Here is a 24,252-nt window from a genome sequence, read left to right as displayed (position 1 = left end):
AATTTGTTCATCATGATTAATCACAATTCAATTTGATTAATCACCAAATATGCACATATTTACTGTATTTTTTGTTGAACAGAGAGATAAATGGCAAGACATGCGTATCTACGGGATATCTGCCGGTAGTAACAGCTAGAAATGAAGTAAATGTTTATATCAAGCTAAATCTGACCGTGTCATACCAAAATATTTTGTTGAATGAAAAGAGACTCAACATTGGTACAAGCCTGGAGTTTGTTCTCCAGAGAGAAGATGGTTGTCTTAAGTATGGGTGACAGGAAGTGTGCTACCATGAACTAACCTGACACCCAACCAACACGTGCACAAGCACTCAGCAGATCATTTGGGTTGACTCTGATCCACTTGGTTCACTTGGCGATGGCTCTGACTCTGGGATGGCCCCTTATTCCCCAGGCCACCCTTGTTGCCATTCTGGTTTCCCATGATGTGGAATACTGCAGCAGGAACAACATAAAGCAACATAAAGAGACAAAAAGCAGGGCAAGAAATGCCTTATTGTTGTATTTTTCAAGAGGAATAACAGGTCTATACACATAACATTTCCTGGTAGAACAAGACCCAGTTTCAAACTTGTCCAGCAACTTGAAGATGTTTTTGTAACTCTAAAGAACAAACATTATTATTTTATCAAAAACAGCAGAATGATGTTTAAAGCCAATTCTGTTTTCTCACAGCAGAGAGAGAAGAATGAATAAAAATTGGGGCAGGGAAGTCCAGACTTCCCAGTTTTTGACCACCTCCTCCCGTTCCTAGGGCTACACCACAGGGCCTCCTCCCATAAAACCTCACGAGATGGACTACTAAATTGGGAACTTTACCTTCGGACTTCTGGCTGGTTAGTGACAAATATCGACTGCAAGATTTCGCCGCGGTTTGCATACATCTTCCGGTTAGCGTACAATACGGTGCTGGTCTTGTGGTGGTATCTATGCGCTGTGACTTGTTGTGTTCTGTGGACTGTGTTCTTGTTTTTAATTTCCTCTTTCAATCGTGGAATCAACAGTAACAGTAACTACTGTAATTACATCCAGAATGTCAGCGCTCCAGTCCTGAGTAGGAGCAGAAAATGTCAGCTTCCTGTTGCTCAGAGAATACTTTAAAACAACTCTGCTTTATGTCGTTCTGTGAAGCAGGGTGAATTACCTTGTGTACCAAATGTGTTCTATAAATAAACCTGCCTCCCTTAACCTAGGTTCCACTGTACTTTCCTGCTTGTGTTCTTATCAAACGTTTCCATCTCTGTTTCCGTTCATTTTCGTCCAGTTTGGGCTTACAGTGAAATCATATTGAGCGTAGGCGACAACCAAAAAGCGGGTATGCCTTGTTGTGTGATTTCTTTCTAGCAAATTTCTGATAAACGTATTGGCTTCAGTCATAAGTCATGGAGTCAAATTGCTGTGCTTTGCTAGATTAGATTACATCAGATTAGATTCTACTTGATTCATTCTACAACAGGGAAATTTAAATGTAACAGCAGCGGAACGATACAAAAAACAGATAAAGAATATCGGATGAAAACTTCACTAAGCATAGTAACATAGTTGAGTAGATGAGTAGAAGTGAGGGAGTCCAAAAATCAGCAATGGTTTTACCCTTTTCTTTCCTCTCCGAGATAAATACTACAAGATTAACCAGTGGCAGATTGTTACCACAGTCCTGCTCCACTGACTGAAGACTGAGCAGATCATTTCTCCTCCACGCCATGCAGCATTCCAACACAACAGTCATGAAAACATATAAGAATGGACTAAAGCACCAATTAAAGTGAAAGGGAACTATAACAACGTATAATCATTCTTGCGGAGCCTTCACAACGGCAGTTGTCTGGCGCAATTACTACACGTATGACAGCAAACACAGTGATGTCACTCAAAATGAGCCAATGGAATGATTTCCATCCATCCATCCATTACCTATGCTGCTAGACTTTGAATAGAACCCAGGCTTGCTCGAAAGTAAGACTTTGATGGAGAAAAGCCAACATTTCAAAGTGAAAGAATGGACCAAAAAACTATATAAGGTTAATCTAAGGTTAACTATAAAGGTTAGCCTAAGGTTAACTATAAATGCCAACCTAAGGTTAACTATAAAGGTGAACCTAAGGGTAACTATAAACGTTAACCTTGGGTTGACTATACAGGTGAACCTAAGGTTAACTATAAAGGTGAACCTAAGGTTAACCATAAAGGTGAACCTAAGGTTAACTATAAAGGTTAACCCAAGGTTAACTATAAAAGTTAATCTAAGGTTAACTGTAAAGGTTAACCAAAAACCCTAGCCTTTTATACACCACTGAATTTAATAATGTCATTTCGTGATACATCCCAAAAATATCCTGATACATGTTCGGGTCCACATTGCCTAATTGACTGTCACGTTGTCAAGTGTGAAACAAAAAAAATGCAAAACAAGAAGAAAACAAGAAGAAATCAGGAAAGGGTCAAACACTTTTTAACCCCACTGTATCCACTAATATCATTTCTACAACGTTCTACACAGTCCGTGTGTATGCTAGTGGTCCCGCCTCCACCCACCTAGAAGAGAGTGTATCACTGACAAAGGTGCTCAGTCTGTTCATGCCATTGTTTTATGGCACAAATGTGGAAGCCAATGCACAGAGTGAAATTTCTTCCTGCCTGCTTGTGGGATGAGGCTAACAGGCAGGAAGCCAGTGTACACGCACACAGTGAGAGAACATGCAAACTCCACACTGAGATATGAACCCAGATCTTCCACATGTCCTGACCCTGTGGCCAACAAGCTCACCACTTGCATGCACAGTGAGAACATGCAAACTTCACACAGAGATGCCCAAGCTTTGAACGCAGGTCTTCCCATCTCCTGACCTACATGGTAGCCATGTTTAGTGCAATTTTAAGACGTAAAAACAGTCACAAAGTGGCAGAAGAAATGGAGACAAACCGAGTCAAAACTACTACAGTGACAGGAAGAAATATGTAAAGCTAGGAGAACACATATCTGTGAGTTTAAATATTATGTGTGGAGTACCCCAGACGTCCCTACCTGTACCCGGTCAAATTGAGTTGGAGAACACCGCTTTAAATGAATCGAGCTCTTTTGTCCTTTTTTATTTTTGTGAAATTGGAAAGACGTCCACAGAAAAGTCTTGTTTTTTCCTATTTGTTATTCTTTAAGGATGAATCCAACATACCGTCCCATCTTGGCTTGTGATGTTGGGACGACCTGATTATGCAGAAAGCAGGAACCAACTGCAGGTCAAATACCTTTTTTAATAAAAGCTGCCCTGCAGTGGCACGGACCCAGCAATGACGGGCTTGCAGTGGCGTGTTATGCTCTCACAATGTGCAGGGACATAACAAAGTAGCATGCACAGTACAGACCGCCCGAGGAGACATCGAAGGCGATGCGAGAGGAAGCAGAAGCGGGGTTGTCGTGGTGGACTTACAGCTAAGCTAAAAGCGAACCCGTTCCGACCAGCGCTTCCATCAGTCTTGCTCGCCAACGTACGCTCCCTGGAAAACAAATTGGACTACCTGAAACTGGACTTAAACACCAAACGGGAGACAAGAAACTGCTGCATCCTCATCCTCACCGAGACATGGCTCAACTCATCTGTCCCGGATTCCGCCATTAACCTGGACGGGCTCACAACATTCAGGTCTGACAGGAGCCATGCACTCACGGGTAAAACCCGGGGGGGCGGTGTTTGCATCTATACTAATAACAGTTGGTGTAACAACGCTACCCTGGTCTCCAGTCACTGTTGTGTGGACATTGAGTTTATGATTGTGAGATGCAGACCATTCTACCTTCCCCGAGAATTCACCAGCGTCACCATTGTTGCCGTCTACATTCCACCTGATGCTAACTGCAAGCAAGCCCTGAATGTACTCTACCTTGCCATCAGCGACATGCAAACCACACACCCGGACAGCGTGTTTATTGTTGCTGGAGACTTTAACCAAGCCAACATGAAGACGGTGCTTCCGAAGTTCTACCAACATGTGGATTTTGCTACTAGAGGTGAGAATACTTTGGACTTGGCTTACACAAACATCAAGGAAGCATTCAAAGCCGTCCCCCGCCCCCACCTTGGCTCCTCAGATCACAGATCTGTTATGCTAATCCCAGCATACCAGCCCCTGCTCACCAGGGGAAAGCCTGCTGTGAAGAAGGTGAGGGTGTGGCCAGAGGGAGCTATGTCTGCACTGCAAGACTGTTTTGAGTGCACCGAATGGGACATGTTCAGAGAAGCTGCAACATACAACGAACACATCAATGTGGGGGAGTATGCTGCATCTGTAACAGGCTACATACAGTGGTGCATGGAGGAGGTTACAGTCACCAAGACGATCATCACACGGGCCAACCAGAAACCTTGGATGACTAAAGAGGTGCGTGAAAGACTAAGAGAACGCAATGCTGCGTTTAAATCTGGTGATGTGATGGCACTCAGATCAGCAAGGGCAAATCTGAACCGTGCCATCAGAGTGGCAAAGCGTGCCCACAGCCGGAAGATCCAAAGCTTCTTCCAGGACCCCGGCAACACCAGACAACTGTGGCAGGGCATCCAGACTGTCACTGACTACAAAGCCAGACCTGCTCCCTGCCAGAATGACATCAGCTTCCTCAATGAGCTAAATAACTTCTTCGGAAGGTTTGAGGCTCTGAACAATAACCCTGCGAGGAAGGCTACCCCCCACCCCGATGAACAGGCAGTCAAGTTTGATACTGCTGCTGTGTGGAGAGTCCTGAGGAAGGTCAACGTGCAGAAAGCTGCAGGCCCCGACGCCATTCCAGGACGGGTGATCAAGGAATGTGCAGACCAGCTGGCCCACGTGCTCACAGACATCTTCAACACCTCACTGGCCCAAGCTGTAGTCCCCCCGTGTTTCAAGTCCGCCACAATAATTCCAGTGCCCAAGAAACCATCTATTACATGTCTGAACGACTTTCGGCCCGTTGCACTCACATCAACCATCATGAAATGTTTCGAGAGGGTGGTTAAGGACCATATCACCTCCATACTCCCCCCATCACTCGACCCTTTCCAATTCGCGTACCAGCCAAACCGCTCCACTGAAGACGCCATCACCACTGCTCTCCACCTGAGCCTGGAGCACCTGGAGAAGAAAAACACCCATGTACGGATGCTGTTCCTGGACTTCAGCTCAGCATTCAACACGATCATCCCCCAGGACCTGGTACGCAAGTTGGAGCCACTGGGCCTCAAGACCTCCCTGTGCAACTGGCTGCTTGACTTCCTCACAGATAGAACCCAGTATGTCAGAGTGGGCAACAACACATCCAGTGTCATCTCCCTGAACACCGGCTCACCCCAGGGATGTGTTCTGAGCCCCCTGTTGTTTACCCTAATGACCCATGACTGTCGCCCCAAGTACAGCAGCAACCATATCCTGAAGTACGCGGACGACACAACAGTTGTGGGCCTCATTCAGGACAACAACGAACTGGCTTACAGGGAGGAAGTGAAACATCTTGTGGATTGGTGCAAGGCGAACAACTTGGTCCTGAATGTTGACAAAACAAAGGAGATCATCGTCGACTTCAGGAGATCCAGACCCAGCCACACTCCACTCAGCATCAACGACACAGCCGTAGAAGTTGTGAACACAACCAAGTACTTGGGGGTGCATATCACGGACAACCTCGGCTGGTCACGCCACACCTTCGCTCTGGCGAAGAAGGCACAGCAGCGACTGCACTTCCTGCGGCGGATGAGAAGAGCCTCCCTCTCCCCGCCTATCCTTACCACCTTCTACAGAGGGACCATCGAGAGCCTGCTGACCAACTGCATCTCCGTCTGGTCTGGGAGCTGCAAGGCCTCGGACTGGACGTTACTGCAGAGAGTGGTGAGGACAGCGGAGAAGATCATCGGGACCCCGCTCCCCCCCATTATGGACATAGCAAACAGCCGGTGTGTATCTAGAGCCCATCGGATCTGCTCTGACCCCACACACCCCCAGCATGGACTGTTCTCTCGCCTGGCGTCTGGGAGAAGGCTCTGCAGCATCCGCTGTAGGACGACCAGGTTCAGAGACAGCTACTTCCCCCTGGCCATCAGACTGCTGAATGCCAAATAAGCCCCTCTACCTTTACTTACATTATTATTATTTATTTAAATTATTTGGGCAATTTACTGTTCACGCTGCACTTTACATTATGTTGTTCATATTTGGTGTCTATTCTATCTATTTATTCTCCACATTATTATTATTATTATTATTATTTATTATTACTTATCTTTTGTGTCTGTTATTATATGGGAGCCAGGCAACGGCATTTCGTTGGCAATTTCACTACTGTGTTTTTGTGCAATGACAATAAAGGGAGTCTATCTATCTATCTATCTATCTACAAGTGAGTACAGAAAAGCAAAGCAAGTAAGCCCTCTAATAGAAAATAAGAGCATGGAAACTGAGACATAAAAAAGGGAACAGAGAAACCGTCACACACAACTTTAAGAAGGTAAAAGAACCTCTACTATAAACCTACAAAATGACTGTCAGGACAAACTGGTGTATACGTACATACTATATCAGGCGTGTGGAGTCATTCAGTGCCAGATCGTCCCTTCATGCTCAACTAGTTCTCCACGCTGCCCTGCCTTGTGTTCATCTCTACTAGCGTTGTATTCCTTCCGGTCCTTTCGCTATTATTTCGCTATGCTTGGCACTTCCGGCAGCATTTTCTGTTTTAATTTTGGTCACTCTGAGCAATGGTCGTGACCCCAGGATGCAAAGTCAAAGTTCAGGTAAAAGTCTCTAGCTCGGCAGGAATAGATGTGCATACTCAGTTTTGTAGCCAGAATGGAAACAAAAGACGACAGAAAAAGATAAAAGAGATTAGTGCAGGAGGGATTAGCAAAGTAAGACTGAGAGGCAGCAAATAAAGACATCACACAATGCATGCAGCATCGACAATGAACCAGCAAAGTCCTAACAACTTGGCTGGGCTTAAGAGGCCTACTGATAATCGCAGCCAGCTGGTGCACGCTGCAGTACCAGCATCGAGCAGCAGCACATAGCAAATAACAGGAAGAACTTACCAAAACAAGAGTGCAGAACAGGAAATAAGGAAATAACAAAGGAAAACCCAAACCGCCTGTTAGCAGAGTCATGCTGAGCATGGCACATTGGATATACACAATACTACATCACAAGTTCCTTATACACATACTTAGGTTAGAAGTCAATTTAGGCAACAAAAAGTCGAGGAGGCGTGTCTGAAGACTCACAGGAGGAATGAATGTCAGAGGCATTCTTGGTCGGAGGCAAAGTCCAGGACTGTGGAAACAACATTGCCTGTAGCTGCAAGACAATTGCACACACTTGTTAAACCTTTGAAGCATTTCTCCTATTTAGTCCATGAAGTTTTGCTGTCACTCTTCTGATCCGGACTTTGGCTTTGGGGCTGTTGGATGATGACCTGAGGCTGAAGGGGGTTCGTCATGGGCTGAACAGGACTCACTGGGGGCTGAAAGTTTGGGATTTGGGGCTGAGTGTTATTGATTTGGGGTTGACTCAGAAACACTTGGGGCTGAATCTGATCCACTTGACCACTGTGGTGCAGCTGGGGCTGGCTGTGACTCCTCTCGACTCCCCTGCTGGTCCACTTTGTTACTGCGGTTCCCCATGGTGTAGATTACAGTGGAGGGAACAACAAACCTATCCTATGAGAGAAAGAGCAGGGTGGGAAATGTATTCTTTCTGCATTTTTGTACTTGTACTCAGGAATTGTAAGCCTTTATGTGGTAGAACAACATCCAGTTTCTAGCAACATTAAATTTTTGTAAGTAACCAATATTGTTATTTTCTTACATTTACCTGCTTGGGCAACACAGTGCCCAAGTGATTAGCAAGGTGGCCTCACAGTCAGGAGATCATGGCTTTGTAGCCAAAAGGCAGTAGTATCATCCACAAAAAAAAACAACTTTAAATATTTCATTACTATCAGGTATAAGTTAGGATTGGTATTTAGGGTAAGGTGTGAGGGTTGGGTTAGGAGTGAGGGCTGGGGATAAGGCTTGGGTTAGGAATCTGGAAGATCGACTTCTGTGACACCAGACATGGTGATGCCATTTGGTTTGCCCGCTACTTTTCAACGTCTGATGTCAAAGGTTGTGCCATCGGGTGCTGGTCCCCCGATGGCACGGCCTGCAGCTCCTCCCAGTGTGGACGGCAACAAAGGTGGCGTTTCCTTGATCCTCAGTGCCATGCCATGTCTCCCTACTGTGTGTGGTTGTGTGTGTGTGTGGATGGGTGTCTGTGTCTAGTATGGAGGGTGGGAGGGAGCGGCTTTCTTAGTATTTGAAGAGCTTGCAACCAAAAGGCGCTAAATCCAATTTTCACTAAGTTGCATGTTTTTCACGAGTTTAATAGACCTCTGTCATGTGTATCCAAATCACATATTTTGGTCTTGAAATCATTTTAAAAAATATGAAAAAAAGTGATATGAAATTTATGCTTTCAACCAAAAGGCGCTATTTCCATTTCAGATTTCAACCAAAAGGAGCTAAATCCCTTTCTTTATTCTTTATTCTGATTGGCCCAAGTTTCCCATCTATTGATAATCTGACCAATCAGAGAGAAGAATACAATTGGCACTGCACATACAGAAAGCCAGTATCAGTGCGCATTCTGTTTTGTTTGTGTACATTAAGTACACGTATGATAGTTACAGTATGTTATGCAAATCAGGAGAACACAAATTGTGTTTTTACAGTATTCTGTAACATGGAAGTGTAACATGGCTTCTGTGTTGTAATTATTTTATTAGCATAGCACATTAAAGCACCTTACATTATTTTACAACAATGCCATTGTAGAAGTTAAAGGTGACTTCAAATTTATTTCAGCCAAAAGGCGCTAAATCCATCATTTCAGCCAAAAGGCGCTAAATCCGAAAAAAATAAAAAATATATATATATAAAATATATGGTGTGTGCAGGATTTTTATAGCATGCATTTTTATGACCTATATTGATAGCTCTTTCATTTGAAATCAGTCAAAATGGATTTAGCGCCTTTTGGTTGCAAGCTCTTCATTTGTTTTTCCTTTTAATTGTGGTAATTGTTTTTAATTCTGTAAAGCACTTTGTGTTGCATGTCTTTGCAGGAAAAGTGCTATACAAATAAAGTTGATTTGATTTGCACCAGCTGAAACTGCTCTTTTTACCAAGCCAGGAAAAAAAGTGTACTTTAAACGCACTTTAAATGTTACAGGTCTGGCCAAGACACTTGCCAAGGAATGACACGTTATGTTCCGCTTTCCTTTTCTTTTATGCACCACCATCACAAGAGAAGAGTGTGCCTGCTGCTTGGGAAACATCATGAAGGAAATAAAGTAGTGACTATGTATTACGATATATTAGGACGATATTGTTGGCAGAATATAACAGGATTCTTTTAATTTTCTTTTGTTTATTTTGTTTCCTAAAAAAACATTAAGGAAATGCAATTTTAGACTTTCAGATTATTTCAAGACTTAATTAAAAAAATATATATATATATACATTATTATTATATATTATATTATTATAATATATACCTCAACTTTAGATGTAGTGGACTGGTGGAAGGAATACCTTGAAGACCCCACGGAAACATCTGATGAGGAATCTTCTGATGAGGAAGCAGTGTCTGGTTACTACATAATGGGCCCTCCTATCTCTAGGGCTGAAGATGCAAAGGTGATCGAAAAGTTGCAGGGCCACAGGGGTGGGTGAAAGTTCCTGATGGCCTTGAATAATGTCTTCGTTGGTACGACTCTGTAGCATCATCTGGAAATTGGGGCGGTGCCTATGGATTGGCAGACCAGAGTGGTGGTCCTCCATTTTTAGAGGGGCGACGAGGGTGTGTTCCAACTATGGTCCGGTCACATTCCGCAGCCTTCCTGGTAGGGTCTCTGCATGGATTCTGGAGAGGATAGTTCAATCTTCAATTTAGTAGGAACAATGGGGTTTTCTTGCTGACTGGGAACTGTGGACCAACTCTTCTGCAGGGTCCTTGAGGGTGCATGTTGACGACTGTGGTACTACTCTGCATGCAAACAACAAGAATGGAAGCCACTGATCCCAGTCTGACCCAGAGTTACCCACAATTGTTGTCAACATGGACTTTGGAGTCTTGTTAAAGTGTTCCACAAGGCCATCTGTAAATCATAATATATACTATATCATATCTGATACACTGCAAATGATTTGCCAAGATTTAAATTGATATCTCTTGACATGTTTAGATCATCCGCCTGGTTTTAAGGCCTATTAATGACCTCCCTTTTAGAATGAGAGATTACTTTTTGTCTAGTTTAGTTCAGAAATGCTAAAATTGAGCAAATAACCAAATAAGTTCTTTTTTGGTTTTCCCAACAAATAATATCTTGTTTAAGGATAGTAATAGAATATCCACCAATGACAAAAATGACAGGTTTTCTAGAGCAACTTGGTATTATGCTTGAAGAAAATACATATTTATGATGGGGCGGCATGGTTCAGGTGGTAGAGTGGTGGCCTCCCAAACCAAGTTGGGGGTTTGAACCTACTGTGATCGTGTGGATGTACTTTGGGCAAGATAGTGAAGCCCCAGTTGGTCCTGATGCTGCGTTATCACTAGCTAAATGTGCTAACGGTGTCAAAGCGCTGTGAGTGCCTTGGAGGTGGAAAAGTACTAACCAAGTCAAAGACTTTTTACCAGCTTATTAAGTGGGACTGTGTGGAGCTTAAACCCAGGCTTAAGGCTGTACATTATTTTAAGTCTGAAATTGATTTGGATTTATGACAAATTACTATATGTATTGTTTATTATTCAGCTATATGTGTATGTCTGTAAGTGATGCTTGAGACTTAATTCTTTCATTATTTATATCTATTATCATTATTTCATATATCTGAGCTGTGTGAGGTGAGATTCATGCAAACATAACAATAAACATAACAATAATATGTCAGCCTTGCTGACTGTATTTTTCTCAAAGCACCATGTTCAGTACTCCGCACAGTTTTCCAACTGACTTTATATCACCGGCCACCACCCCAAACAAGCAGACAAAAAAAGAACACCATCAGCGACTGATGAAACACAAAACACGATTACGCATAATGACAAAATGTACTTGTTTTATACTTGTATCTGGCAAAAATGCATTATCTGTAACAGATACTGGTTAATAATGAGTGTGTGGCTCATCTCTAAAATGTCTTTAGTGGGAAGTAAAATTAACTACAGTAGCTGCGTAGACAGATCATTTCACTAGTTGGAATTATTTCTTCCCAATATCTAGTCTGTTTATCTTATATTTGGCAAGGCCTTTTACGGATTTAAGATGGATTTAGACTTATTTCAAGGTGTCAAATCCCCAGCGTGCTGTACATTTCTTTTAAGCAGGCTTGAGGTAAAATTGGTGCCCCGGTCGGTAATTATCTCTGTGGGAATTACGACTCGGGGGAATAGTTGGATTTAGCTATTTTAAATCTGGCGTGCCTTGATCTTCTTCATGGGGAATGCTTCTGGGTATCTTGTGGCATAATCACAAACTACTAAAATGTACTTGTGACTTGTACTACTCCTTTCTAGAGGGCCATGTGGGAAAAGGATTAGGGATGAGTTGGACACTCGTTATAGACAATTATCCATTACAAATAATGCAGTTTTGATGGATACAAGTATGAAATTAGTACATTTCGTCATTAGTCGTACTGTACACGGTGCATTTCACAAGACAGCGGGCACAATCGTACATCAGTAACTGATGATGTTTTTTTTCCGTCCGCTTGCTCGGGCTGGTTTGGCTAATGAATCAGCCAGGAAAGATTCAGCCAAACCTGCTGCCGCCTTGGATGTTGGATTTTGTATTTTTAAGGTGAGTACAAGGTGCTGCATTCAGGACCATGAGAAATTCTTCCATTAAAATGGTATCTCCTGTTTTCTCTTATAACTTGAATCACATCCACTTATCAGATAGATCCTTCATCTTCACCATCTTCTGGCACACTGGAACAAATTCTCACCTGATAGGTCTCTGCACTGATTTCATAATATTGCAATGCTGTACACTTTCCTTTTTCATGGAGCTTTTGTCACCAGTGTCCATTGGCACATAAACGGGACCAGTCAACAGTGGAGCCAAATGCAGAACCCACCCTACTTTAGGCCACTGACAGGCATGAGCAATTCTTTCAAAGGTGATTAAATGATATTGTAGCTTATATTATATATATATATATATATATATACACTACCGCACAAAAGTTTGTGATCACTTGGAATTGTTTTGGCCAGTCTGAGATATGGCTTTTTCTTGGCAATCCTGCCATGAAGTCCAGCATCCTTAAGTCGCCGCTTCACTGTTGATACTGACACTGGTGTTTGATGGGTACTATTTAGTGCAGCTGCCAGGTGACGACCTGTGAGGTGTCTTCATCTTAAACTACACACTCTCACATATTTGTCTTCTTGCACAGTTGTTCTGTGCACAGTTTTTCTGTCCTTGTTAGACCCAGTTTGTGCTGCTCTCTGAAGGGAGTAGTTACCACAGCATGGTAAGAAATTTTAGTTTTAGTTTAGATTTTTAGATGGTTTTTCTAATAATCTATTAGCCTTAGTGTCACGCCCTGTGTGGGTTCCTAAGTGACAGTTTGGGTTTGAGTTTACGGTCTGGGCTTTGATTTCCTTTTGGCACGCTCTTATTTTGTTTGACTTCCTGTTTTTCCTTGTCTGCCTCCGTTGTCTTAGTTACCCACACCTGTCCCTAATTTGAGTGACTATTTAGTTCAGGTGTGTGCGTCTCCCTTTGTGGGATTATTATCATTTGTCATTCTGCTACCTGAGTTGCCTTTTGCCTGCTGCTACAATTATAGCTAAAATAAATATTATTTACCTGCTATTGGTCCTGCTCTCTGCATCCTGGGGTCGCACCGCAACACAGACATGCCGTACCGTGACAGAATAATCCCACCAAGTGACGACGACCTCGCGGAGAGCGATTTTTGGACCTGGCAGCGTTTGAAGGCCATGGAGGACGAGGAAATGGCAATACCGCTATGGGAGATGGAGGACTTGGTGCGCGGTCCGGACGACACGTTCGTTGCTACGGCTTGGCTGTATCCCGGACCCACCGACGACACTCCAAACCCTCCGCGACGCCGACGCAAGCCGCGGCGCCACAGAGCGACGCCTAGCTCGTCTTCCCCTCCACGCCAAGTCGAGGTGCACCCGCCCTCATGCACTGCCGGCTTCGACAAACCCAACGACGATCTCGCGGAGCTCAACGAATGGACCCGGCAGTTCTTCAAGGCGATGGAGCAGGAATGTGCAAGGTACACGCCGCAGGAACTGGAGACCATGGTGTGGGGGCCGGACGGCACCCTAGTGCCCATGGCGTCGGTGTTCTCGGTACCCGCTGCACACCCTCCGACGCGGCGGCGTCGCCGACATACGGCACGTCGCCAAGAGGTGTGGCCGCCCTCTTCCGCCTCGCCATGTCACGCCATGGCACAGCTCTACCCTCTCGCTGTTGCCGAGTCGCAGCCTGTCGTGCATTCCCCGACGGTTTCCGTGCCAAGTGGCGAGGCATCCCAAATTCCTCCAGTGCCCAAGCCACGCAGCCTCTGGGGTTCCCAAGACCCGGCTCCCGTGCCAAGCTGCGTGGCGTCACAGATACCTCCAGTTCCCAAGCCACGCAGCCCCTGGGGTTCCCAAGACCCGGCTCCCATGCCAAGCTGCGTGGCCTCTCAGATTTCTCCAGTGCCCAAGCCACGCAGCCCCAGGTGTTCTCAAGACCCGGCTCCCGTGCCAAGCTGCGTGGCGTCAAAGATTTCTCCAGTGCCCAAGCCACGCAGCCCCAGGTGTTCTCAAGACCCGGCTCCCGTGCCAAGCTGCGTGGCCTCACAGATTCCTCCAGTCCCCAAGCCACGCAGCTTCAAGGTTCCTCAAACCCCGGCTCTCGTGCCAAGCTGCGTGACTCCACAGATTCCTCCAGTCCCTAAGCCACGTAGCCCCAGGTGCATCCCAGATTCCGCCTGTGCCCAAGCCGCGCAGCCCCAAGGGTTCCAAGACCCGGCTCCCATGCCAAGCTGCGCGGTGTCCCTGATTCCTCCCGTGCCCAAGCCTCGCAGCTTCAAGCCCAAACAAGTGGCTGCGGCCGGGACTGCTGACCTGGAGGAGCCAGTGACCCTCCTCCAAGCCTCCCTCCTCCCTTCCCTGGTTTTGGCTCCCTCTGATGACGGCGTCTGGGATCCGCCTTCGAGGGGGGGGGGCTAGTACCACCTGCTGGGCTTTGCTGGAAGCCCAGCCCGCCAATGGAAAGGGTGGATGGCGCCACCTGCTGGGGGAGTGAGGAGGCACAGCCCACTCCACCTGCAAGACGAGGAGCAGGGCCTGCTGGAGCAGATGGAGAGGCTCTGGCATGGACGATGCCTGCTTCTTCGCCGTCTCCGCGTCAGGGCCGGATGCCTGCTTCTTCGCCGTCTCCGCGTCAGGGCTGGACGCCTGCTTCTTCGCCGTCTACGCGTCAGGGCCGGACGCCTGCTTCTTCGCCGTCTCCGCGTCAGGGCCGGACGCCTGCTTCTTCGCCGTCTCCGCGTCAGGGCCGGACGCCTGCTTCTTCGCCGTCTCCGCGTCAGGGCCGGACGCCTGCTTCTTCGCCGTCTCCGCGTCAGGGCCGGACGCCTGCTTCTTTGCCGTCTCCGCGTCAGGGCCGGACGCCTGCTTCTTCGCTGTTGGCCGGGCCTGCCGCCCCGGCCGACCCCCTGAAGGGTCCCGTCGGCGACCCACCTCCGGTCCCCCCACCACCCATCCCTCTTTGACTTCTAACTGTTTTGGACGTCTGGGATCCGTCCTTGAGGGGGGTGTACTGTCACGCCCTGTGTGGGTTCCTAAGTGACAGTTTGGGCTTGAGTTTATGGTCTGGGCTTTGGTTTCCTTTTGGCATGCTCTTATTTTGTTTGACTTCCTGTTTTTCCTTGTCTGCCTCCGTTGTCTTAGTTACCCACACCTGTCCCTAATTTGAGTGACTATTTAGTTCAGGTGTGTGCGTCTCCCTTTGTGGGATTATTATCATTTGTCATTCTGCTACCTGAGTTGCCTTTTGCCTGCTGCTACAATTATAGCTAAAATAAATATTATTTACCTGCTATTGGTCCTGCGCTCTGCATCCTGGGGTCGCACCGCAACACAGACATGCCGTACCGTGACACTTAGAAAATGATGAACTTGGATTAGCATACCAGGAGATTGATACAGAGGATTGACAGTTGTTGATAGTAGGCCTCTATGCAAAAATGTTGATCGTTCTTTGAAAATCATCTGCTTCATTTTCATTGTTTGTGAAATGCATGAAAATGTGTTTTTATTTGGAAAACAAAGGCATTTGCAGTGATCCCAAACTTTTGAGCGGTAGTGTATATTAATTCATTTTCTATCACTTATCCTCATGAGAGATACAGGGGTGCTGGAGCCTTTCCCAGCTGAGGCATCAGCCTATCCCCAGAGGCGGGGTACACCCTGGACTGGTGGCCAGCCAATCACAGGGCACATATAAACAAACAACCATACCCACTCACATTCATACCTATGAATAATTTGGAGTGGCCAATTAACCTAGCATGTTTTTGGAATGGGGGAGGAAACCGGAGTACCCAGAGAAAACCCACACATGCATGGGGAGAACATGCAACTTCCACAAAGAGATGGCAGAGAGTGGAATTGAACTCGGGTCTCCTAGCTGTGAGGCCCGCCCGCTGACCACTCGCTGCCATGCAGTCATATAATAAATAATAAAATATATATAATATTACAAGTGAAAACTCCGACAGAAAAAGCTCGACACGGCTCCACTCATTGTGCTCCATGTTTCCTCCCCCTTCCCTCAGTAAACATCCAATCACTGTTAGTATGCAAATGGAAGCAAGTGACCTATCAGACAACTAATAATTGAAAAAAGATTAATATGGAGTTGTTTGTTAAAATCTGGCTGTATATTTTTTTACTGTTAATTTTTCCTCCAGGAGGATGAGGACGAGATACCGCCAATATACTATCAAAGATTCTCCTATTTGGTGATGTAAAGCAGGAATACTGGTGGATCATAAGCATGACACCTGGATTAGCCTGCTGCTGTGTTTAATTTAACTGTCAGGAACAGATGACATGTCCCACCAGGTGGCGTATGTGGTGAATGACGCATGGTGGCCTCTGATGGCAGTCCAGTGGGCCCTGCGCATTTAAGGGCAATGAGTGAGGCATTCATTTTTACCCTCGGCTATGTTAAACCTTCTCAGGCCTTCTCTCTTGCCTCTTTGCCACTTGCGGCGGTGGGAGGCATGGTGGGTTCACCAGACTGTGGCGCTCACAAAAGTGTGCTGGCCACACCCCATTGGCACGGCGTAGATGCGGTGGAGGGCAGGTGCTGGTCTACGAAAATAGAGCCCTTGAGGTTTCTTTTGTCGAGTTGATATATTCTTCACTGCCTCCTACAGGCCTGGAACCACCCCTGGCCCCATGTATCCTATTGAGGTGTCCAAGGGCCGGAAAAATTACGGAGGCAAACTTACAGATTTCCCAGGCTTGTCAAGTTTATTGGCAGGGAAGACTCAAACATGCGGCTGCACAAAGTCACCCGGCATCCACCAAAAAGGCCTTTATCTAACCCCAGCTCCCCTGTTATAGACTCAGCCTACCCACAATGCCCACTATAGCCATAGTTTGGTCTATTAACCACAACTAACATTATGACTCTCCACAAACTGAGTTTCAATTGCAAGGATAGCAATAATGCTACAAATACAGTATTATAATACACTCATACATAGCGTTATTTCCCCCACCTTACCCAAGATTAAATCACAGTACATGGTATGATCTGAAGCGGTTAGTGATGACATCATCCCCTTTATAGCTGTGGAGTTTGCGTTAAATGAAAGCAGCACTGATGTAAAGGAAGTCAAATTGAACTATGAAATAACTCAATTCTGTGTTTTACGAATCTTAAAGGGCCAAGTGATGAGTTCTAAACTTATTCACTTTGTTTTCCTATCGTTTTTGCTCATTTGTGTGTGCAGGGTGTCGCTGTTAATGAAGACCGCAGACGGGCGGCGCTCATTTTTATTGGTAGCCTCTGACATTTAAAGCGTATAAAAGGTGTCATTTTCAATTCTAACTGATACACAATTTGACCAAAGGGCTTCCTGTATTCTTTTTATTTGTGTGGCATTGGCAATAAGTCAGTAGAGCTGTCTTATTTTTCATTCTTTAGTGTAATACACAACTCATAATCTTAAAGACAGTAAAACAATTCAGAATTATGAAGAACTGTTGCTTTAAACACACAACACACACATAATTCCTTCCTTAAAGTGCGAACTAGCATGTATTCAGAGATAACAGTGTTCAATGTTTTTTCACCCTCATTTTTTCCAGATGAGAAGAAAAGCACAAGATGCCTTCCTGACAGGATGTTGGACGATCCTGGTCGTCCCCACGGCTTGGTAATCTGTTTCTGATTGGAGATTCTGTTGTGGAAAATAGGAAATGATGAAAAACAACAACAACATTCTCACAAGTGTATAGTTAACGATGTGTTGTAAGACGTACAGACAAAAAAACGCAGGCACAAAGCACAGCTGGCGACCACGCTAGAGATTTGGAGTGCTCTGCCACACTCAGCGCTCATCAGGCAGTCACGAGTCTTCAGGCAACATTTGGGGCACTTGCTTTGGCTGTCAGAGGTCCTAGTCTTGCTGTGCTGGTTCCTCTGAGTCTGGCTCTGGTGCGCTTGGGGCTGACTCTGGTAGGCTTGGGGTGCGCTCTGATACATTTGGGGTTGGCTTTGGTACGCTTGGGGTGCGCTCTGATACACTTGGGGTTGGCTTTGGTACGCTTGGGGTGTGCTCTGATACACTTGGGGTGGAACCGGTGCCACTTGGGGCTGATACATGTATGCTTGGGGAGGACCCTGATATGGTGGAGGGAGATCAGGATACTCTGGGGGATTCATTTTAGCTCCACCCTCAGCATTAGTGTGGCTCATGACGTGGTATTCAGAGGCAAGACCAACAGAAAGTTACTGAAAGACAAAGAGCAGGGCAGGAAATGGAACAATTCTGCATCTTTCATGAGGAATAACAGGAATTAGAACAGGGATTATAAACATATTGCGGTAAAAAATCCAGTGTCCATCTTTTCCAGCAACTTTTTTTTTGGAAGCAAACATTATTTTATTATGATAATACAAAGAGAGAATTATGATGTAAAAAAATGGAAAAATGTTCAAATAAAATAAATAAATACATGAGTGCTGGATCGGGGTGCCCCCTGCCTGTTCTGTGACACCTTTCGCCGGGTGGGTGGGTGCTGTACTCTCTCTCCGGGGATTTGCTGCCCGGGGAGTGCTAGCCGGCGTGATATGGTGGGTGGCCTTGCTGCCTGTCCGTTCGCCTGCTCATTTGCTCCTTCTTTCTCTGCCCTGCTGGGGTTGTCTGGCCCTTGTGGTGGGGGGAGAGGGGTGGCCTCATGTTTTCATGCTCCCCAGCGGCCTGCAGCTTGGGGTCTTTTTATTGTAATTATTTTTTTTAATTCAAATTTTCCATCTATATCTATGTATTATATATGTATGTACATACATTAGGGCTGTCAATTGATTAAAACATTTGATCATGATTAATCACATTTTTTGTCTGTCGTTAACTCAGAATTAATCACATTTAATCACCAATAGAAATATGTTTTTATCTATAATAGGTACCGAAATTGCACGGTGGTCGTGTGGTTAGCGCACACACCTCACAGCTAGGAGACCAGGGTTCCAGGGAGTTTGCATGTTCTCCCCGTGCATGCGTGGGTTTTCTCCAGGTACTCCTGTTTCCTCCAACATTCCAAAAACATGCTAGGTTAATTGGCGACTCCAAATTGGTATGAATGTGAGTGTGAATGGTTGTTTGTCTATATGTGCCCTGTGATTGGCTGGCGACCAATCCAGGGTGTACCCCACCTCTCGCCCGAAGACAGCTGGGATAGGCTCCAGCACCCCCCGCGACCCTCGTGAGGAAAAAACAGTAGAAAATGAATGAATGAATGAAAGGTACTGAAATCTCTTTTTGGTAAATGATTCAATATGGATCGACATAACGACATAAAATTTTATGTAAAAGGATATCAATTTTGGAACTACAGGCCATTAGAAATAGTAAACTCAAAATCACAGTAAATATTAGTTATATTATTAATTAGATGGTTTTTGAATGTTTAATTCCAGCTGCGATTTGTCCTGCTTTTTTGATATTGAACGCACCACCTATCGACCATCCACTGATGCCCAGAGAGATGTATGGATGTATTTGGATGTATTTTCCCCCTTTTTCTTTCACCTCGTACTTGCTCCCAAATGCTGATACTATGTGGGAATGCATAAAGGTAAGATTTGATGACTTTGAGTGCTAATGTGCATCATTGTGATAGTTGCTAAATACTAAATGGCTAACGCTAGCAAAACACTGGACTTCAGCCACAGTCATCACATTGACAGCCCGTCAATAGCAGCAGGAACTCCAATTTACCTGGCAGTTCAATGCAAAAATCATCAGAGAGATGTAAAAATGCGAAAAACACTGGTTAGTTGGGCCACTCTTATGCCAAGGTAGCACTGTATATGACAATAAAAACAATACCTGCACTGCTCCAGTCTCTGGCAGGCCAGGTGAAGCTACACCATCAAGCAAATCGTTTGGTAATCAAGTAATGATTGAAAATACGTCATACGTTTGGAAGTCGTGATGCTTGTTTGTCTTCTTCATTGTTTAAAAGGAAACAACGACCCGCCCTTTATCTCAAATTCAAGTGTTTTTTTAAAGCTTAAATATGACTTTTTTAAATATATTCTCAACAATAATGAAATGAAATAACAAGTCCCCATCTAGATCATTTTAAACTAACTATCCTGGATCCAGACGGCAATATGGACAACCCCCAAAATGACATCAGTTCTGCCATATCCCATTTTCTACAATTCCTGAAAATTATTAGTGATTAGAAAATTACACATTTTTTGAACACCACAAAACAAACAGATTAACACCGGGGAAAACAAAACCTCCATGGAGGACGTATTTAGATAAACGACTTTGGAATTGTCCTGACTTTTCCCGTTTATACAGCACCCCTGACCAATAGCACTCATTGTAAATAAATTGACAAATGTATAATTAATCCATGTGATCCGAATCGGCCGATGGGGAGCATCCATACTAAAAACAAAACAATCTCAGAAAAATGGCTGAGGGGTGGATGACCGGTTGGATGGGAAATAACAAGATTGAAACTGCTTTTAATCCAGGGGGAGACACATGCAGTCATGGAAAACATGATGAAACAAAGCTTTTTACTTCAGTTTTTGTTCCTTTTAATGCCTGGTACAACCAAAAGTCCCTTTGTTTGGGCAAATATAATGATGACAACAAACATAGCTCAAAAGAGTTCCACGTGTTTTGCAGTACAACGCTACAGCCATTCATGTAAGAACTGGAGTGATTTTGGTTGTTATCAAGAAAACCATTGAAGTTGTCCGAATGTCAACACTTAGGAGCTATTATGGTTGTCATGGTTATATCTGATCAAACAAATGCACCTTTAGTTGTACCAGTCAGTGGATCAATGGATCAATGGATCAATAACCTGCAAGCTGGTCTTGTCAATTTTTTCCATGACTGTCGGTATGTGAGACGTATGTTTTCCAGAATCCAATATGTCCGCCTGTTGTTTTGTTTTGAAAAGTGCTGTGTTCACTCAATCGTATCTGTTTGGTAGTGTCACCGTTTTCTGCTCAGACACTTCCTGCTCCTAGAACACGTCCCACACGGATGGCAAGACGGGAATTCAAACCAAAAAAAAAGAAAATGGCGTTTTCCTGTGAAGCTTTTCAGCTGGAGTGTGATGCATTCCCATTTTAGAACGAAGCACAAAGACGTCACTGAGTGAAGTTGTCTTGATGTGATGCCATTCTTCCACCTTGATGAACGTTTTCCAACCACCCGCGGCAGCCATGACGGGATATTAAATGATAACCCGGACAGGGAAATAATAATAATCGTCCCATCTTCCATATTATTCCACATGAAATGAGATTGCTGGCATCCCACAGGGTACAGCAGCATTTTAACTGCACCTGTTTTCAAAACCCTACGTGGTTTCAATCACAAGTCATGAAATTCCATCACCATCTTGGGCCGGCAGTGACGGCAGGGAAGGCTCGTTAGGACAAGAGGTCAAAAAGGAATAATGAGCTTACCCTTCGCTTTCAGAGGCCACTCCGTCCGTTCAAATCTTTTGGTTTGACTTGATGCTTGGTCTCCACCAGCTCAGACTGCTGCTGGAACGAGCGAGTCCGTCAGGTCTTACAGGTTTGACCATAGTCACCTGGCAAGATGATACGCCTTACTTTTGTTTCCTTAAAGACACAATGGCACCTTTAATGGGACACACTCAATGGTGTGTAGGACACATAAGCAGAAAACCACAGGTTTTTTTTTTTTTTTTAGTTTTCTAAGACTGGACCTTTCTCTTAAATAAGGTACTATGTTGACCATGAAGGATTTTATTGTTTGTGTTTAATGTAACTTTCCTAAATAGGAAATGAACAGACAATACTTTATTAATCCCTTTGGGAGTCCCTCAGGGAAATTGGCATCTCCACTGCTCCATGTGTAGCACTGTTTAAAGTAAATGAATAATAGTAATACTAATTAAAGTAAATAAATAAATAAAATGTAAACGAATATAAGATAAAATATAAAAACTCAAAATGATAGACATCATAGACGTCATACACACTATTATTATATATATGTTATGATTATAATCACTCTGTCAAAACATACAGAAATACAAGTGATATGTAGTATTCTGGCCAATGACACACAAAACTTTGATGAGACATTAACTTACATACATAGAGGGGGGGTGGAACTGTCTGGTTTTTAATAGAGTGCAGCCCTGCCAAAATGTAGACATTTATAGTACTCAACATGCAATTTGACTTTTGAATATGCTCGTATGCTCTCTATTTTGTTGCATTTTCCTGGTTTCAGTTTCAAGTTCAGTTTGTACAGGACAGATGAATAGATATCAGTTTCTCTTCTATTTCAGTGATAAGCAAAATTCTGAATTCCCCTTAAAGTGTCGGAATTTCTTGACAACGTCCACTGAGTTTTGGACATGATATGGTGTTTTGTCCTGATATGCTAAGATGTTGGCCAGATATTTCACAGTATTGTAAGATATACAGTTAATGCTGCTGACTATGAGTCTGAGGGGAGCCCCTTCTTTGTGTATTTTAGACCATAAATGCCAGGGATGGTCTCTTGTGGGTATAATGGGTACAAAAGTGCACAGCTAATCGTTTCTGACTTTTGCAGGTGCTGTGAGACTTTGCAATCCTTGAATCCTAAAAAACTTTACGAGCGTGTAAAGGAGCGTGTAAAGCCAGTCAATTTTACCAACAAAAGCTTCAAGGTGAAATTAGACAAAATCCTCAACTTTCAAACAATTTTGCCTGAGGAAGTCTGTGAAAAGGTGATTCATTTCACCAATAAAGCCCAAGACCAAAATCAAAAGCAAACAAGAACATTTCATAAATTGCAGCTGTGACACAGCAGTTCTGAATCACAACCTACCAGAAAAAAACTGGGAACTGCGCCAATGAGAAATGACACAGTACATTGGCAAAGAACTTGTCAGACAGAAATCTCACACAACCAGAGAAGGAGGTTTTGGCTAAGGGGTTGAATTTTGCCATGACACCACAGCATGTTCAAATAGTTGATCTGATCACTGTGAAATAATCAGCTATAGGTAAAATAATCTAACTGAAACCCAAGGGGAACAAATTCGGCTAAAAGTGTCGGCAGCTCTTTCAAATGCGAAGACTCCCTTTTCTCACCACGCCCTCGGGAAAGAAAAGCTGTGACAATGCTGAGCATCACAAATGCACAGATGCACAGTAGTATTACAGTAGTACATTTGGGCGATTTGTATTGAGCTGTAGCCTCCTATAGAACATCTACACATGGTAACACATGGAAGCTTTCTAGATATTCCAGAATCTGCACCTATAGATAGATAGATAGACTCCCTTTATTGTCATTGCACAAAAACACAGTAGTGAAATCTATTTTACTTCATTCCACCCACAGCTGTTACTTACAGTTTGCGTGACACGACCAAGCAACTCCAACCACTTCTGCCTAACGCTTGCCTTGAAGACATATTTCCTGGGAGCCATTGCTAACACCGTAAACAGAGAAGTAGATCTGGGGGAAAGGCAGGCCTATAGTGCATCTGGGCATGGCGTCACAAAGCTCCCAACATCCTAAAATTATTTTCATGGCTCACTTCCGAATGCGCAAAACTCATTATCTGAAACTTGGTTTAACACCAGAATACAACATTCTAACTACATTTATAGATCAAAAGTGGAAAAAGCATAAAAAGTCCCCGGTGTCAAAGTTTCAGATGATGAGGTTTGTGCATTTGTAAGTGAGCCCTCAAAGACGTTTGGGATGGCTCAACGCTGGGTTTCAAAAGGCGTGGTAAAATTGCCCCTTTGTGATGTCACAAAGGAGTGGACTTCCTTATATGGGCGTGGCTGTAAGCTCTCTGATGCTCTGTTTACAAAACAAGCTCAGGCAGAAGTTATTGTATTTTGTGATTCCCAGCAAGAGATAAATATTTTCATTAATCAAAAACATTTCCCACGGGTCTGTTTTTATGAACATGAACGTGAAATATCATCATCATTTCGGACACGTTGTGCGTCCACACGGTGTCCTCACATCCAGCTTCTGAGCTCCACCGCACCGACATTGCGTCTGACAAAGTGTGTGGAACAATGAGCCACACGTCCCACTTCTCCTGAGCTTGACCGCACCAGTGGTGCTATCTGAGTTGATACGCAGTAAGCCAGGGGTCTCCAGCCAGGAGATCATGAGCTGCCAGTAGCTCCTGAACACTTTTCAGTTAGCTCTCCAAAGATTTTATTCATTCATGTAAGAAAGTGGGGTTTGTTTGTAGTTAGGAAGCACTTTGGACGTGTGACCAATCACAGCAAAGTGGGTGTGCTCGGAGGCGGGCCGTAGGTAGAATACAGACACACACATGAATACCTAGATTCCTCAGCAGCAATGTAACAATTCCTACAAGTAAGCAGGGTAAAATCTGCCATTGTGTGTGCACTCGTTTG

General features: G+C 44.4%; 1 protein-coding gene and 1 long non-coding RNA gene across 3 annotated transcripts in view; both read right to left on the bottom strand.

Moving 5' to 3' along the window:
- rpl38 (ribosomal protein L38) overlaps window positions 1-24,252 on the bottom strand; it is a 113,782-nt gene that overhangs the window by 74,566 nt on the left and 14,964 nt on the right. The window lies entirely within an intron of this gene.
- LOC131125772 (uncharacterized) lies at window positions 17,215-21,406 on the bottom strand. 2 transcript variants are annotated; one of them, XR_009129062.2, is made up of 3 exons: window positions 21,304-21,406; window positions 17,616-18,087; window positions 17,215-17,533 (listed from the first exon to the last, which is right to left on the bottom strand). It is a non-coding gene; the product is annotated as an uncharacterized LOC131125772 (long non-coding RNA). The 2 variants fall into 2 exon arrangements; XR_013627034.1 differs by lacking the exon at window positions 21,304-21,406 and adding an exon at window positions 18,312-18,327.

The sequence above is a fragment of the Doryrhamphus excisus genome, linkage group LG2, assembly GCF_037039965.1.
Source record: "Doryrhamphus excisus strain RoL-2023G ecotype Guam linkage group LG2, RoL_Dexc_Guam_v1.1, whole genome shotgun sequence".
NCBI classification, from domain to species: domain Eukaryota; kingdom Metazoa; phylum Chordata; class Actinopteri; order Syngnathiformes; family Syngnathidae; genus Doryrhamphus; species Doryrhamphus excisus.
This window is presented reverse-complemented; position numbering and strand designations above follow the sequence as displayed.